The sequence below is a fragment of the Anomaloglossus baeobatrachus genome, chromosome 3, assembly GCF_048569485.1.
Source record: "Anomaloglossus baeobatrachus isolate aAnoBae1 chromosome 3, aAnoBae1.hap1, whole genome shotgun sequence".
Lineage (NCBI taxonomy): Eukaryota > Metazoa > Chordata > Amphibia > Anura > Aromobatidae > Anomaloglossus > Anomaloglossus baeobatrachus.
The window spans coordinates 151,471,670-151,485,526 of record NC_134355.1 but is presented as its reverse complement, the minus strand read 5'-3'; the positions used below and the strand labels follow the sequence as shown (position 1 = coordinate 151,485,526).

The 13,857-nt window shown below is 49.3% G+C and overlaps 2 non-coding genes across 2 annotated transcripts; both read right to left on the bottom strand.

The window, feature by feature from the left end:
* Positions 1–4,811: 4,811 nt before the first annotated feature.
* On the bottom strand, positions 4,812–4,894 carry TRNAL-UAA (transfer RNA leucine (anticodon UAA)). Its single transcript has one exon. It is a non-coding gene; the product is annotated as a tRNA-Leu (tRNA).
* Positions 4,895–10,956: 6,062 nt separating this feature from the next.
* TRNAL-UAA (transfer RNA leucine (anticodon UAA)) lies at positions 10,957–11,039 on the bottom strand. Its single transcript has one exon. It is a non-coding gene; the product is annotated as a tRNA-Leu (tRNA).
* Between the last annotated feature and the right edge of the window lie 2,818 nt (positions 11,040–13,857).

Sequence of the window (13,857 nt, the reverse complement as noted above, 5' to 3'; positions counted from 1 at the left end):
GAAGTGAAAGTGGTGAAAGTAGAGAAGTGTAAAGGAGAGAAGCCAGTAAAGTGACAGAAGGAAAGAAAGCCTGAGAGCCCAGCTTTGTGTAGGGCCAGAACAGCAAGGTCAGCAGACAGCGGTGAAGATCTGCAGTGGGACTGTCTGGAGGTTGCTGGAAGGGCCGCGGAGGCTGTGTGTATCCGGGGGCCTGGAGCAGTATACAAAGGGCAGTCAGTACCAGAGCAGGGGCTTTCGGATCCCAGCAAGGCTTGGAGTCGCTGTAAATTGCTAAATCCGTTAGTGAAGGGGACGTAGATCTCCCAACAAGCAAGTCCTGATTGACGGCAAAGGTCCAACCACAACGGGGAAACACCGCCACCGCCAAGGCACCAGTTTCCCAGGGCCGGCGCCTGCGGGCAAAGTGTAGAGCTCCTCCGGCCCAGATTGCAGCCGGGGAGCGGGTAACCGGAGGGAATCCACCGATACCACAAGACATTTCAAAGGTGCAGGGAAGAGACCGTCACCGCTAACTGCAGGGAACCGCAGCACCGTGAACCGTCCGAGGGACCCGTCCAACCAGCCGTTTGTTTACCGAGAACTGTGTCGTGTTTACTGGCTGAGTGAGTACCTCAGTGCCGCAAGGCACAGCGCTGCCCCTGCGCCCCTGCACCCCACTGGGCCCCGGGATCACCAACCCCTACCCACGGAGGGGCAACACAACACCTGGCTGCTCCCATCACCATCCCCGGGATCCCCATCCAAAGCAGCGGTGGTGCAATCACCACAACCGTGGGTGGCGTCACGAACTATAACCCCAACAAACACCCCCTTTTCACTCACGGGCGAGGAGTGTCGCTCGAGACACCCCGGGATCCGGCCCACAGCTCGAGCCACCAGGAGCAACTGCCGGACCCGAGCAGAAGGGGTGAGCGCGGTGTGCGGACACCCTCCTCCCCGCCCGCGACAACTTGGCGTCACGAACAGGATCTTACCGCTCTGCCGTCAGGTAGAGGTGCGCCTTGTTACCGCCGGAGGCATCCGGCAGAAAAATTTCAGAAGCCGCCATCTTTGGCGCGAAAAGTTCCCGCTCGAGCGTCTTCTCGAGCAGTAGAGGCGCGAAGGCCAAAACCCCGCCCCGAGAGAGGAGGGGCCGAAAAGAGCTAAGGGGGACGCGATGGCGGCTGGCGGCATGTAGTCGCCGCTATAAAAGCAGGGACGCCAGGACCTTGCCAGAATACCGTTCCTGGAAGCAAACAGTGGAGATACCATGTGGATGCCGTCCCGAAACACCGTGGCCCCCGCACCGCTAACCGCAGCGTGGGTGGAGATCCAGACCGCGCAGCTACATCTAAGGCTGCAGGTCAAAATGCAGCTCCTCCTGGAGGAGTGGGAGACCGACATGGCGGACGTTTTGGCAGCCGTGCGGAGACGCGAGGAGGAAGCGGAGGAAGGGAGGGTGAGTGACCCACGCCCCTATGTCCCGGAGGGACCGGTCGCTGCGGCTGAGGGACCCGGTCCAAGCCCTCTCCCCCCGTTGCCTCCTTCGCCACCCGTCTCGGAGGCCGTGACCCCTCCACTAGGCCCGCTGCCACCGCAACCGGTAGCGATACCCAGCCCGTCCGCCCCAGCGGACCGACCTGTAGCCGGAGCCCGAAGCAAACCGGAGGCATTGCCATGGAAGGCCCCGAAGATAGTGCCAGAGACAGTCCCCGAGCAGCTTCCCGAGCCGGAGCCGATGACCCGCTCCAAGCCGAAGGCCCAACTGCGGAAAGCCCCTGTGCCCATCCCCCAAACCTCGGCTGAGGTGGCGCCGGGTTGTCGCTGCAAAGCGGCGCCCAAGGCCATGACACCGCGGGATACGCTGCCCACCTTTCTGACAGTGGGTAACGTGCTGGATGTCCCGCGGGGCTCAACCCGTGCGCCGGAGCCATACTGGGACAGGGAGCCGACCAAGCTGGGCCTGGAGATCGCGGAGAGGGAGCGAAGGAAAGCCGAGCTGGTGGCCCGAGCCATAAGGGAGAAGGAAAACCTGCGGCAAGCGACCTTCCGTGTCCGGGGCCCGTTCTACGAGGGGCAGGTGAGGCGATTCGATATCCGCCGGGGCTACGGGTTCATATACGAACCGGGCCTGGAGGCCGAGGTGTTTGTGGCTCGGCGGGATGTACATGCTCACCTGCCCGAAGAGCATCCTGGCCGCAATCTTATACCAGGGGACATGGTGCGTTACACCCGGCACTGCGGAGAGAGGGGGTGGTTTGCCCTGGACGTAAAGCTGAAGGGCAGCCCGGAGAGCAAGGTGAGCTCTGCACCCCCTCCCTCGGATGAAGCAGCAGCAGGACCGGAGTAGGGCAGCGGATGCCCGTTGCACCGTCCCCCGTTGGGACCACCACTGAGTTATTTGTTTGTTTGAAAAAGTTTGAAAGTTTTGAAAAATGAAAAATGATTTACCGAAGTTTGTCAACTGATTGTCTGCTTGATTGAACCGGCCGGAGCCGGCACCGTTGTCCCCGTGGGGACCGTTTAAAATGCATGGGAACTATCCATGGACAAGCCCGTGAACTCTGCAGGGCAACCACAAACGTTAGTGGCATGTAAATATGTTGGGTACCGTTACCGTTTCCGCAATGCCGCCTCCGGAGAGGCAGGTTGGAGGGAGGGCCCTGAGCAGAGCAGGCCAGGGCCCAGCCACCAAAGGAACCGGTGGCCACCCTCTGGAGGGCAAGGACAGATCCCGCTCGGGTAACTTGTGCTGGACTGTGGGTCAAGGGGTGCTGCCTGGGTTTTAGGGGCAGCATCAGGGCCAGGTTGCTTGGGTGGGAGAGAGCGGAAACCGTGACCGTATACCGTTGAAACGTTTAAGTAAATGTGCCTCCCGTTTTGGGAAGAGTTTTTGATTAAAAATGTATATTATTTACCGTTGATAATGTTATACCGTTTTACCTTTTCAGAAAAACAAAAAGGAAAATAAAACCGGTGTTGGACGGGCAGCCCGAGGACGGTCTGCGTTTTGCTAAGGGGGAATGTGTCGCCCTGGGCAAGCCAGGGGACACAGATAACAACACACACGCACCCCACATTCCCTGCAGGTACACCAGCTAACCCATAAATCCTTGTTGCCTTCCTCCAGAGGTTGATGATGCACACCAGGGGGTGGGCCAGGCGGTTGGCTCCGCCCACCTAGGAGCTCACAACTCTGGAGGCAGGAAGTAAACCAGGCAGTCCAGCTAGGGACATGAAAGAGTGAACAGAAGATTAGCCCAGGCAGGGCTAGAGTGCAGAGGAGCTCAGAAGATTAGCCCAGGGAGGGCAAGAGTGAAGACAGAGTGAAGTCTAGCAGAGGGCTAGAGTAAACAGAGAAGTGAAAGTGGTGAAAGTAGAGAAGTGTAAAGGAGAGAAGCCAGTAAAGTGACAGAAGGAAAGAAAGCCTGAGAGCCCAGCTTTGTGTAGGGCCAGAACAGCAAGGTCAGCAGACAGCGGTGAAGATCTGCAGTGGGACTGTCTGGAGGTTGCTGGAAGGGCCGCGGAGGCTGTGTGTATCCGGGGGCCTGGAGCAGTATACAAACGGCAGTCAGTACCAGAGCAGGGGCTTTCGGATCCCAGCAAGGCTTGGAGTCGCTGTAAATTGCTAAATCCGTTAGTGAAGGGGACGTAGATCTCCCAACAAGCAAGTCCTGATTGACGGCAAAGGTCCAACCACAACGGGGAAACACCGCCACCGCCAAGGCACCAGTTTCCCAGGGCCGGCGCCTGCGGGCAAAGTGTAGAGCTCCTCCGGCCCAGATTGCAGCCGGGGAGCGGGTAACCGGAGGGAATCCACCGATACCACAAGACATTTCAAAGGTGCAGGGAAGAGACCGTCACCGCTAACTGCAGGGAACCGCAGCACCGTGAACCGTCCGAGGCACCCGTCCAACCAGCCGTTTGTTTACCGAGAACTGTGTCGTGTTTACTGGCTGAGTGAGTACCTCAGTGCCGCAAGGCACAGCGCTGCCCCTGCGCCCCTGCACCCCACTGGGCCCCGGGATCACCAACCCCTACCCACGGAGGGGCAACACAACACCTGGCTGCTCCCATCACCATCCCCGGGATCCCCATCCAAAGCAGCGGTGGTGCAATCACCACAACCGTGGGTGGCGTCACGAACTATAACCCCAACAAACACCCCCTTTTCACTCACGGGCGAGGAGTGTCGCTCGAGACACCCCGGGATCCGGCCCACAGCTCGAGCCACCAGGAGCAACTGCCGGACCCGAGCAGAAGGGGTGAGCGCGGTGTGCGGACACCCTCCTCCCCGCCCGCGACACCACTCTTACCTCGCCGGGTTGATAAAGCTACCTGCGAAACGCGCGTCCTTAGGCTTGGTGTGAATCCCCTCCACCTGTGGGTACTGGTATACATATGACTGTTACTTGATTTGTTATATATGTGCTGCTAAAACTCTTGTCTGATCCACCACTAGGCTATGCATAGCACTTTATATGGGACAGTGTGCAATGTTTATGTAATCCCCCTGTTTCTGTGGTAATAGTAATTGTATTGCACATGACACTTTATTCCCTGTATGCTTTGTGAATATGTACTTCCTTGTAGCAATAATGTGATTTAAATAACTATATACTGAATACCTGGATACCTTTTTTGACCCCTGCTCTCCATATGCAATTTATGAGTGTTATAATATGGTATTTGCCAGCTAATAAAATATTTATTGTTATCCCTTTAACCAAAATTCTCCGTTTTTTTGTTAAATATCTAGATATAATAGCTATACAGCTCAAACATTTCAACTTTTTTTTTAAATATTTAAGTGCTTCAAATATAAAAATTTCTACCAGGAGTGGGGTTTGAACCCACGTGGATACACATCCATTGGATCTTAAGTCCAACGCCTTAACCACTCGGCCACCCTGGTGGTCTTCCAACTACTTTTAGCTTGTAATTGCAGCCGATTGTTGATAAAACCAGTGCTATCATTTTAAAATTTGCTCTAACAAATTTCTATATTTTATAAGTTTTTTATCAAGAGCATTAGATGGGCCATCATTGTAATCCATACTGTTGACTGGAAATTTCATCCATCAACTTTAACCCTCCTCAGAATATAGACTTTAATTTTTGGCTATATGTTTGGAGAGATGACCAAGAGTGATTATTGGAATAAAATTGCACCTCGTTTTGTCAACAACACAAAGTAAAAAATTATAGTTTCTTAAGATAATTTAACCTCTCCTCACAACATAATAGCTGACAAGTTCATCACTTTACAATATGCCAGGTTTACTCAAGCAGATTTACCGATTCATCACAACTAGAGATGAGCGAGGTTAGAGGTTCGCCAATTTCATGCTCGAGTGATTTTGGAGGGTGTTTGACGAACTTGAACGATTTGCTAAAAGTTCGGCAGTTCGAGTTACATTTGAGAACGGTTTGATCACCAAAAACGTGGCTTTTTACAGCTACGTGTGCAGGGATCCATCGCTGGCAGCCTGCGGTAAGCTGGTAACCAGGGTAAATATCGGGTATCCAAGCAAAGAATTTTGCTTAGTAACCCAATGTTTACCCTGGCTACATGTGCAAAAATCCCTGAAAGCCACACAGAAGCACTTTCGTGTTTTTTCGTTGGATGCTGCTGCAGTCTGTGTCCCACTCCAGCTCCAGCCCCGCGGCTGCCCGCTCAGCAGTGTCCGCAGCTGCCCGCACTGTACGTTGTCCGCAGCTGCCCACACTGCAGTGTCAGCAATGCCCACACTGTATGGTGTCCTCAGCTGCTCACACTGTAGTGACAGCAGCCGTGGGGATGACAAGCACTGCCGTCAGGAGGTTAGTGAAGTTCCTTACCTGCGGTGATGAAGTCCTGCCCTCCCGACGTCAGTGCTGTCACTGCCTTTCATGGCCACCGCTTGTCACATCTCCTCTCGCTGCTGACCCCAGACTGTCACTAGCGATGAAATCACAGGCACCTGCAATACTTGGTTGTGAAGGCAGCGGTCATTGAACTCCGTGACAGCTCTGCTATCAGGAGTGCAGCGATCACCACAGGTAATGTACCTCGCTATCCTCCTGACAGCAGCACTTGTCATGCCCTGCAGTGACCTGGTCTGACCTATTGATGTTAGCTCAGGTCACTGCATTGCTCTCCCAGCCAATATGGAAAATTCTGTTCTTCATTGACTGGGACATTGACTATGGTATGGATCATAATAGGACCCCCTTGGATTATACCAGACCTGGATTTGTTTTTCTTTCTAATAAATTGGTGAAAGAGGGAATGTTTTGGGGAGTTTTTTTCAAATGAAAATGTGTTTGTCGCCTATATTTTTTTTATTACTGACTGGGTTGGTGATGTCAGGTATCTGATAGATGCCTGACATCACAAACCCCAGGGCTTGATGCCAGGTGACATTACACATCTGGTTTTAACCCCATATATTACCCTGTTTGCCACCGCACCAGGGCATTGGGATGAGCTGGAGCGAAGCACCAGGATTGGCGCATTTAATGGATGCGCCACTTCTGGGGTCTGGGGCGGCTGTGGCCTGCTATTTTTAGGATGGGGAGAGTCCAATAACCATGGACCTCCCTAGTCTGAGAATATCAGACCCCAGCTCTCTGCTTTACCTTGGCTGGTGATCCAATTTTGGGGAGACCCCTACGTGTTTTTTTTTTTAATTATTTATTTAATTTAAAATAACAGCGTGGGGTGCCCTCAGTTTTGGATTACCAGCCAAGGTGAGGTTGCCAGCTGTGGTCTGCAGGCTGCAGCCGTCTGCTTTACCCTAACTGGCTATCAAAAATAGGGGGAACCCCACGTTATTTTTTTTTTTTAAATTTATTTATATTTTTGGCTAAATGCAAGGCTAAGCACCCCTTAGTGCCACATGAAAGGCACCAAAGGGTGCAAAATTACAAAATGCCGGAGAGTGGGACATTATGTGTCTTTCTGCCATTATAATGACAGAAAAGACTGATATGAAGTGTACAAGCACAAGAAAATCACCAGAGCGCTCTACGCTGTGAAAAGCAGTAGAAAATGGCACTGGAGTGAACATGTGACTGCCTCATGTAGGTTGAAGCTATGGATCCTGGGTAAATTTATGTATTTTCCCTCCTTCAGTTTTTTTGCAGTACGCCAAAAAATGGAAGGCACACGGATGACAAACAGATGAGGATGACATACGGACCGTATACGGAACGGAAACGGATGCCACACGGATGCATCCGTGAAAAAAAACGGACCGTTTTTTGCAAACCGTAAAAACAGATTGGTCGTGTGGATTTAGCCTTATTCTGATCTGCCGTTTATAAACAGCAGGCAGAAATAAGTGAATAGCACCTCCCAGTGTCAGAAAATCTCCAGGGTTTCAGGGGGTAGCTGAGACCCTGGAGATCATGATTCAGGCCGGTTTTTCCAGTCCCCGCTCACGTGATCACCGGTATACACCGTATACCGATGATCACGTTACAGTAAATGACAGCGCTGGTAAAAAATTATTTCTCTCCCATCTGGAATGAACAAACATGTCAGATGGGAGATAAATTTCCTCCCCGATCCCCTCCGGTCCCCCGATGTCCTCCCTCGACCCCCTCCTGGAAATACAAGATGGCCGCGCGCACAGCAGCGTGCTGGCCGCATTCACCCTACTCCTCTGAAACTCCTCCCCAGGCCCTGGCGGGTCACCCCCTATAACCTCACCGATGTTCCCCGTTGTCCCACGGTACCTTGCAGCATTGATCCCCCGCAGCCCACTGCTTCACAATAGATGCTGCCGCATGCACAGAGCGGCTGCCAGCTCAGCTTCCTGTGTTCAGACACAGTGAGTGGCAGTAACCATGCATCTGTAAGCTTCTGCAATGCCCTGCTCATGAGGTAAGGAACATAGTTGATCAGGAGAGCTATACTACATTTCCAAATGGAGGGATTTGATTTTATAGTTGCCCTGCTGAACGACTACCAAACATGAGAGTCCGTTATACACCACAAGAAAACATGTCTAAATAGCGAGCTCTGTTGTTAAGTATTCATTCAGCTGGATAACTGGACTTAAAGGGGTATTCCATCTCCAAGGTCCTATCCCCAATATATAGTAGGTGGAATAGCATTAGTATCAGCAAATACCAATATTTGGAAATGTAGAATAGTTCTCCTGATTAGGCATGCCCTTACCTCATGAGCAGGGGATTGCAGCTTTGGTAGCAACAGTTACGACATGGACTCTGCTGCTGTGGACCCGGGGAGAGTGGGTGCAGATTCATTGCACCCACACTCCTCACATGGAGGGTCTGCACTCCTAGAAAATGGGGGATACGTTCCCTGAGCATGTCCCCCCATATTCTAGAGGGTCAACAGCCGTCGTGGGACCCCCTTATTTTTTTTTTCCTTACAATAAATTGGTGAAAGAGGGAATGTTTTGGGGAGTGTTTTTTCAAATATATTGTTTTGTCTATTTTTTTTGTTAGTACTGACAGTGTGTGATGTCGGGTATCTGATAGATGCCATGACATCACAAACTGCTGGGCTTGATGTCAGGTGACCTTACAGCTAGTATCAACCCGATTTATTACCCCGTTTGCCACTGCACCAGGGCACGGGATGAGCTGGGGTGAAGCGCCAGGATTGGCGCATCTAGGGGATGCGCCACGTCTGGGGTGCCTGCGGCCTGCTAAATTTAGGCTGTGAAGGGCCAATAACTATGGACCTTCCCACCTTGAGAATACCAGACCACAGCTGTCCGCTTTACCTTGGCTGGTGATCCAATTTGAGGGGGACCCTACTTTTTTTTGTAATTATTATTATTTATAAAATAATTATAAAAAAAAAAAGCCTGGGGTGACCTCCACATTGGATCCCCAACCACGGTAAAGCTGCCAGCTGTGGTTTTCAAGCTACAGCTGTCTGCTTTACCCTAGCTTGCTATCAAAAATGGGGGGACCCAACGTCATTTTTTTTAAACTATTTTTTTAAATAAAAAAAATTAATGGGCTTCCCTGTATTTTGATTGCAAACCAAGGTAATGCCAGGCAGATGGGGGTGGCAACCCGTAGCTGTCTGCTTTATCTGCGCTGAGAATCAAAAATACCGCGGAGCGCTACGTCATTTTTTTTAATGATTTATTTTTACAGTACTGTGATGTCAGGCAATCAAAATACAAGGGAGCCCATTTTTTTTTTTGTTTAGTTATTTAAATAAATCATTAAAAAAAAATGTATGGGCTCTCGCTGCATTTTTTGTATTGCTAGCTAAGGGTAATTCAAGCAGCTACTGGCTGTTAACCCCCACTGCTTGGTGTTACCTTCACTGGCAATGGAAAATCCAGTAAGCATTTTTTATTTTTTTTGCCAAAAAACTAAAAAAAAAAATGACGTGAGCTTCGCCATATTTTTGTATGCTAGCCAGGTACAGCAGGCAGGTACAGCTGACCCCAACCCCAGCTGCCTATTTGTAACCGGCTGGGAACTAAAAATATAGGAAAGCCCTTTTTTCAATTATTTCATGAATTTCATGAAATAATTAAAAAAAAAACGACAAGGGCTTCGCCCCACTTTTGTGTCCAGCCAGGTACAACAAGGCAGCTGGGGATTGGAATCCGCAGCACAGGTTAGGCCGAGGTTTCTGGGCCCCTCTGCTGCGAATAGCAGTCAGCAGCCGCCCCAGAAAATGGTGCTTTCATAGAAGCGCCATCATCTGGCGCTGTATCCAACTCTTCCAGCAGCCCTGAAGCTGGGTGGCTTGCTCGGTAATAATGAGCTAATACTAGCTTTGTTTTACTAGCTAGTATTAAGCTAGAGATTCATAATCTCAGGCAAGTTTGACCCGGCAATTAAGAATCTCCAATAAAGGGTTTAAAAAAAAGACACCACACAGAGAAAATATACTTTAATAGAAATAAATACACAGAAACACTTAGAGACTCCATGTTTATTGCTCCCTCTCATCCCTCCACGTTCCATGGTCTTCTGTCTTCTTCTCCTTCAACCCATGCAGCTCTGCTACATCAGACAGAACTGCATGGGAGGAAGACGCTACTGCTCCCGTGCAGTCTATTCACTCAGTGAGTGAGCAGAAGCTGTGTGCTGAAAGCGGTGACGTCACCGCTGACAGGCGGGTTACCATAGCAACGGTGCTCTGATCACGTGATTCCCGGTGCCGCTATTTACCGGCTGTGACAGCTAGTCCCTGCATGTGGGCTGACTCTGTAAAGACCGCCCACATGCAGGAACGGGGAGTCGACCATATGCCAGAGCATTTCGCCAGTACACGGAGATGTTTGAACGATCACAGCGTACCGGAGAGATGCACTGACAGGACTTAGCAATGACGTCTAGCCATGTGACCAGTCTGTAGCCAATGAGATAATAGACACGTGACTGGTCACATGCTATTTTGATGTCACGATAGGTCCTATCATCAGTGCTGGTTACCGGGAGGACGCAGCAATTATCGGATGGAAAAGCGGCGGGAGACAGAGTGCAGGACACGTCGCGGGGACCTGTAAGTGTTATGGCAATGTTTATTAACTGTATGTGTACATGCATAATGTGTTTTTATGTGTTTGTGTTTGCCTCCCATTGTTTCAGGGGGGTGGCTCATCTCTAATCACAACACATGTGCACTGATCTTTTTCTTTATGGATCTAACCTTTCTAGAATACAATGTTTTATGCTTGTATCATATTTCAGATTTTCTCATATTATTTTGATAAATAATGCTTTAAAACTTATGTTGGAACTTCAGTAGGAATATTTACCTCGATACATCAACGTTGTCTTCATCCCCAAGCCATTCACATTGATTTATTTTTAAATGGCTTTTCTTTGTTTGAAGCTGGCAACTTGATGCAGGAATCGATATCTGGAGTTCTAGAGCTTAATTTCATTATTAAACATGCAGTCATGAAATATCTAGATATAATAGCTGTACAGCTCAAACATTTCAACTTTTTTTGAAACATTTAAGTGCTTCAAACATAAAATTCCTACCAGGAGTGGGGTTCGAACCCACGCGGATACACATCCAGTGGATCTTAAGTCCAACACCTTAACCACTCGGCCATCCTGGTGGTCTTCCAAACACTTTTAGCTTGTAACTGCAGTCAATTGTTGATAAAATCAGTGCTATCATTTTAAAATTTGCTCAAACCAAATTTCTATATTTTATAAGTTTCTTATCAAGAGCATTAGATGGGCCATCATTGTAATCCATACTGTTGACTGGAAATTTCATCCATCAACTTTAACCCTCCTCAGAATATAGACTTTAATTCTTAGCTATATGTTTCGAGAGATGACCAAGAGTGATTATTGGAATAAAATTCCACCACATTTTGTGAACAACACAAAGTAAAAAACTTATAGTTTCTTAAGATAATTTAACCTCTCCTCACAACATAATAGCTGACAAGTTCATCACTTTACCATATGCCAGGTTTACTCAAGCAGATTTCCAAATTCATCACAACACATGCGCACTGGTCTTTTTTTTTATGGATCTAACCTTTCTAGAATACAATGGTTTATGCTTAAAGAGGAGGGGAGCCAGCACTGCTTATGAATGGCATGCAACAATGAGAAAATAAAAAGTGTAATTATTCACAAATTCATTCCTACTGTAACAATTCAATGAGATTTTTTGCAAATGATTGATCAATGATTTGAGCCCCCCTGCCCCGTCACGGCAAATCTCTATAGGGGTTCCCTACACTATGTTATAAATTATTATCGTACCATAAGGTCTCATCATATAATGAGCAGGACCATATAAGAACACCACCTACCCGAGACATGTCTGAACCGCTCCTATGCTGCAAGGACTGACAACTGCGAATAAAGGCAGCCCAGTTGCCAGTGTGTGTGGCAGAACAACACACACCAGCACAATGTCAGAACTGGCCCTCACAGTGCCAGACCAGCAAACATGGATGAGGACGGAACAGGATCAGGCAGTTGGTGCTTATATGGTTCCTGCTCATTATATGAGATCTTATGGTACGATAATAATTTATAACATAGTATAGGGACCCCACTATAGAGATTTGCCGTGACGTGGCAGGGGGGCTCAAATCATTGATCAATCATTTGCAAAAAATCTCATTGAATTGTTACAGTAGGAATGAATTTGTAAATATTACACTTTTTATTTTTTCATTGTATACCCTGGGCTAACTTGATCCAGAGGTGGTGCAGATCACGCTGCTGGAGTGGTGTCAGATCAAGGACCTATGCACCCTTACCCAGATTACAAATGTCGACGAAGATGTTTAGCACTGGCGATGCCATTCTCAGCGTGACAATTCTGGTCATCTACATGATGAGCACACTGTAAGCATTATTCGGAGTCAGGTGTTGGGACAAGAGGAAGGGGAGGAAGTACAGGAGGAGTCATATGCGGAAGGGATAACAAGATCTCCAAGGTCCAGACGGTCAGCAGCACCTAGGCGGCAGTCATGGGACGGTGGGGGAGAGGGATTATCAAGGGCGCATAGTATCAGCAAAACTGTTGAGGAAAGTGCAGGAGCCCAGGAAAAAATGGAGGACGAACTGGCGATGGGCATGGAAGACTCAGCAGATGAGTGAGAGCTTGCTCACATTTCGGTTGTGCGAGGTTGGGGGGAGAGGGCAGAAGGAGGCACGATTCTCACCTATCCGCCACCAACACAGCAAGGACTTGGTCCTCCTGGATGCACAAGACACATGAGCGCCTTCTTGCTGCACTACCTACAACATGACCCTCGGATTGTACGAATTCGAAGTAATGTTGACTACTGGGTTGCCACACTGTTAGATCCCCGGTACAGCACAAAATTTTGCGAAATAATTCCTGCCATAGAAAGGGACGCACGTATGCAGGAGTATCTGCAGAAGGTGTTACGCAATCTTAGATCTGCTTTTCCACTAAACACCAGTGGTGCACAGAGTGAATCTCAACACTTTGTCATGGATAGGAGGAAATGTCCTTTTACTTGTCCACATCTAAGGGACCAAGGGCTGGCTGCTGTGCTCAGACGGCGTTGAGTACGGTGTTTCCCTGCAGAGTTGCACTTTTGGTCATACACAAAATGAGTTGAAAAAGGACAGATGCTGGTGGAAAGGGGAACAGGTGTGTTGGAAAGGGGAAAAAAGTTTGTGTTCATGGGTTTGGTGGTTAAGCAACAGTAACATTTGCTGAAGAAACAACATCTGTTATGGTGGGACTGGCAGATTTGGATGAGATGGTATATACTATCTTACCGCTATATAAAAAAATTAAGAAGAAAAGATAGAGAAAGGTATATATCCCCATCGCCAGTCAGTGTCCACTGTGCTCCCAAATGGAAAAGGAGAGGTTGGCAACTGGAAGGTTAGGTGGAGGATACAGAGCTGGGTGACTCTGAAACTAATAGTAGCCTAAACCGAGTTAGACGCCACTCAGATCTGGAGACTGGGAGCCCTGTTAGCGTCACAGGGTCCACACACCCACCCAGCCCAGGAACTCCCTGTTTACAACACAGGGGCAATTGGGTACTCTGTCCGTGTGCGTAGGGGACACACCTGTGGACAGCAGGCGCATCAGCAGCAGCAGGCCTGTTAATGTCACTGGGCTGCACTAGCAGGACTGGTAGGACAGGAGCTGGTCTTAACCGTTCTGCGTTACCAACTGTGGTGGCGGCTTGCACCAACGCCCTATCCCTGCCTACCTCTGGCCTAAAGCCGCAATGGGTTCAACACATGGAGGTGTGCTCTTTCGGAGCATAATAGAAAACTGCGCACCTCCTTGTTGTCTCCAGCCCCTTTTATAACCTGGGTCTGCCCCAAACCAGGGTGGACCACAATACACCTCCTGGAGACAAAAGCAGAGTGACACGACATGACTCATGAGTGGCATAACTAGCCTCCTATTCA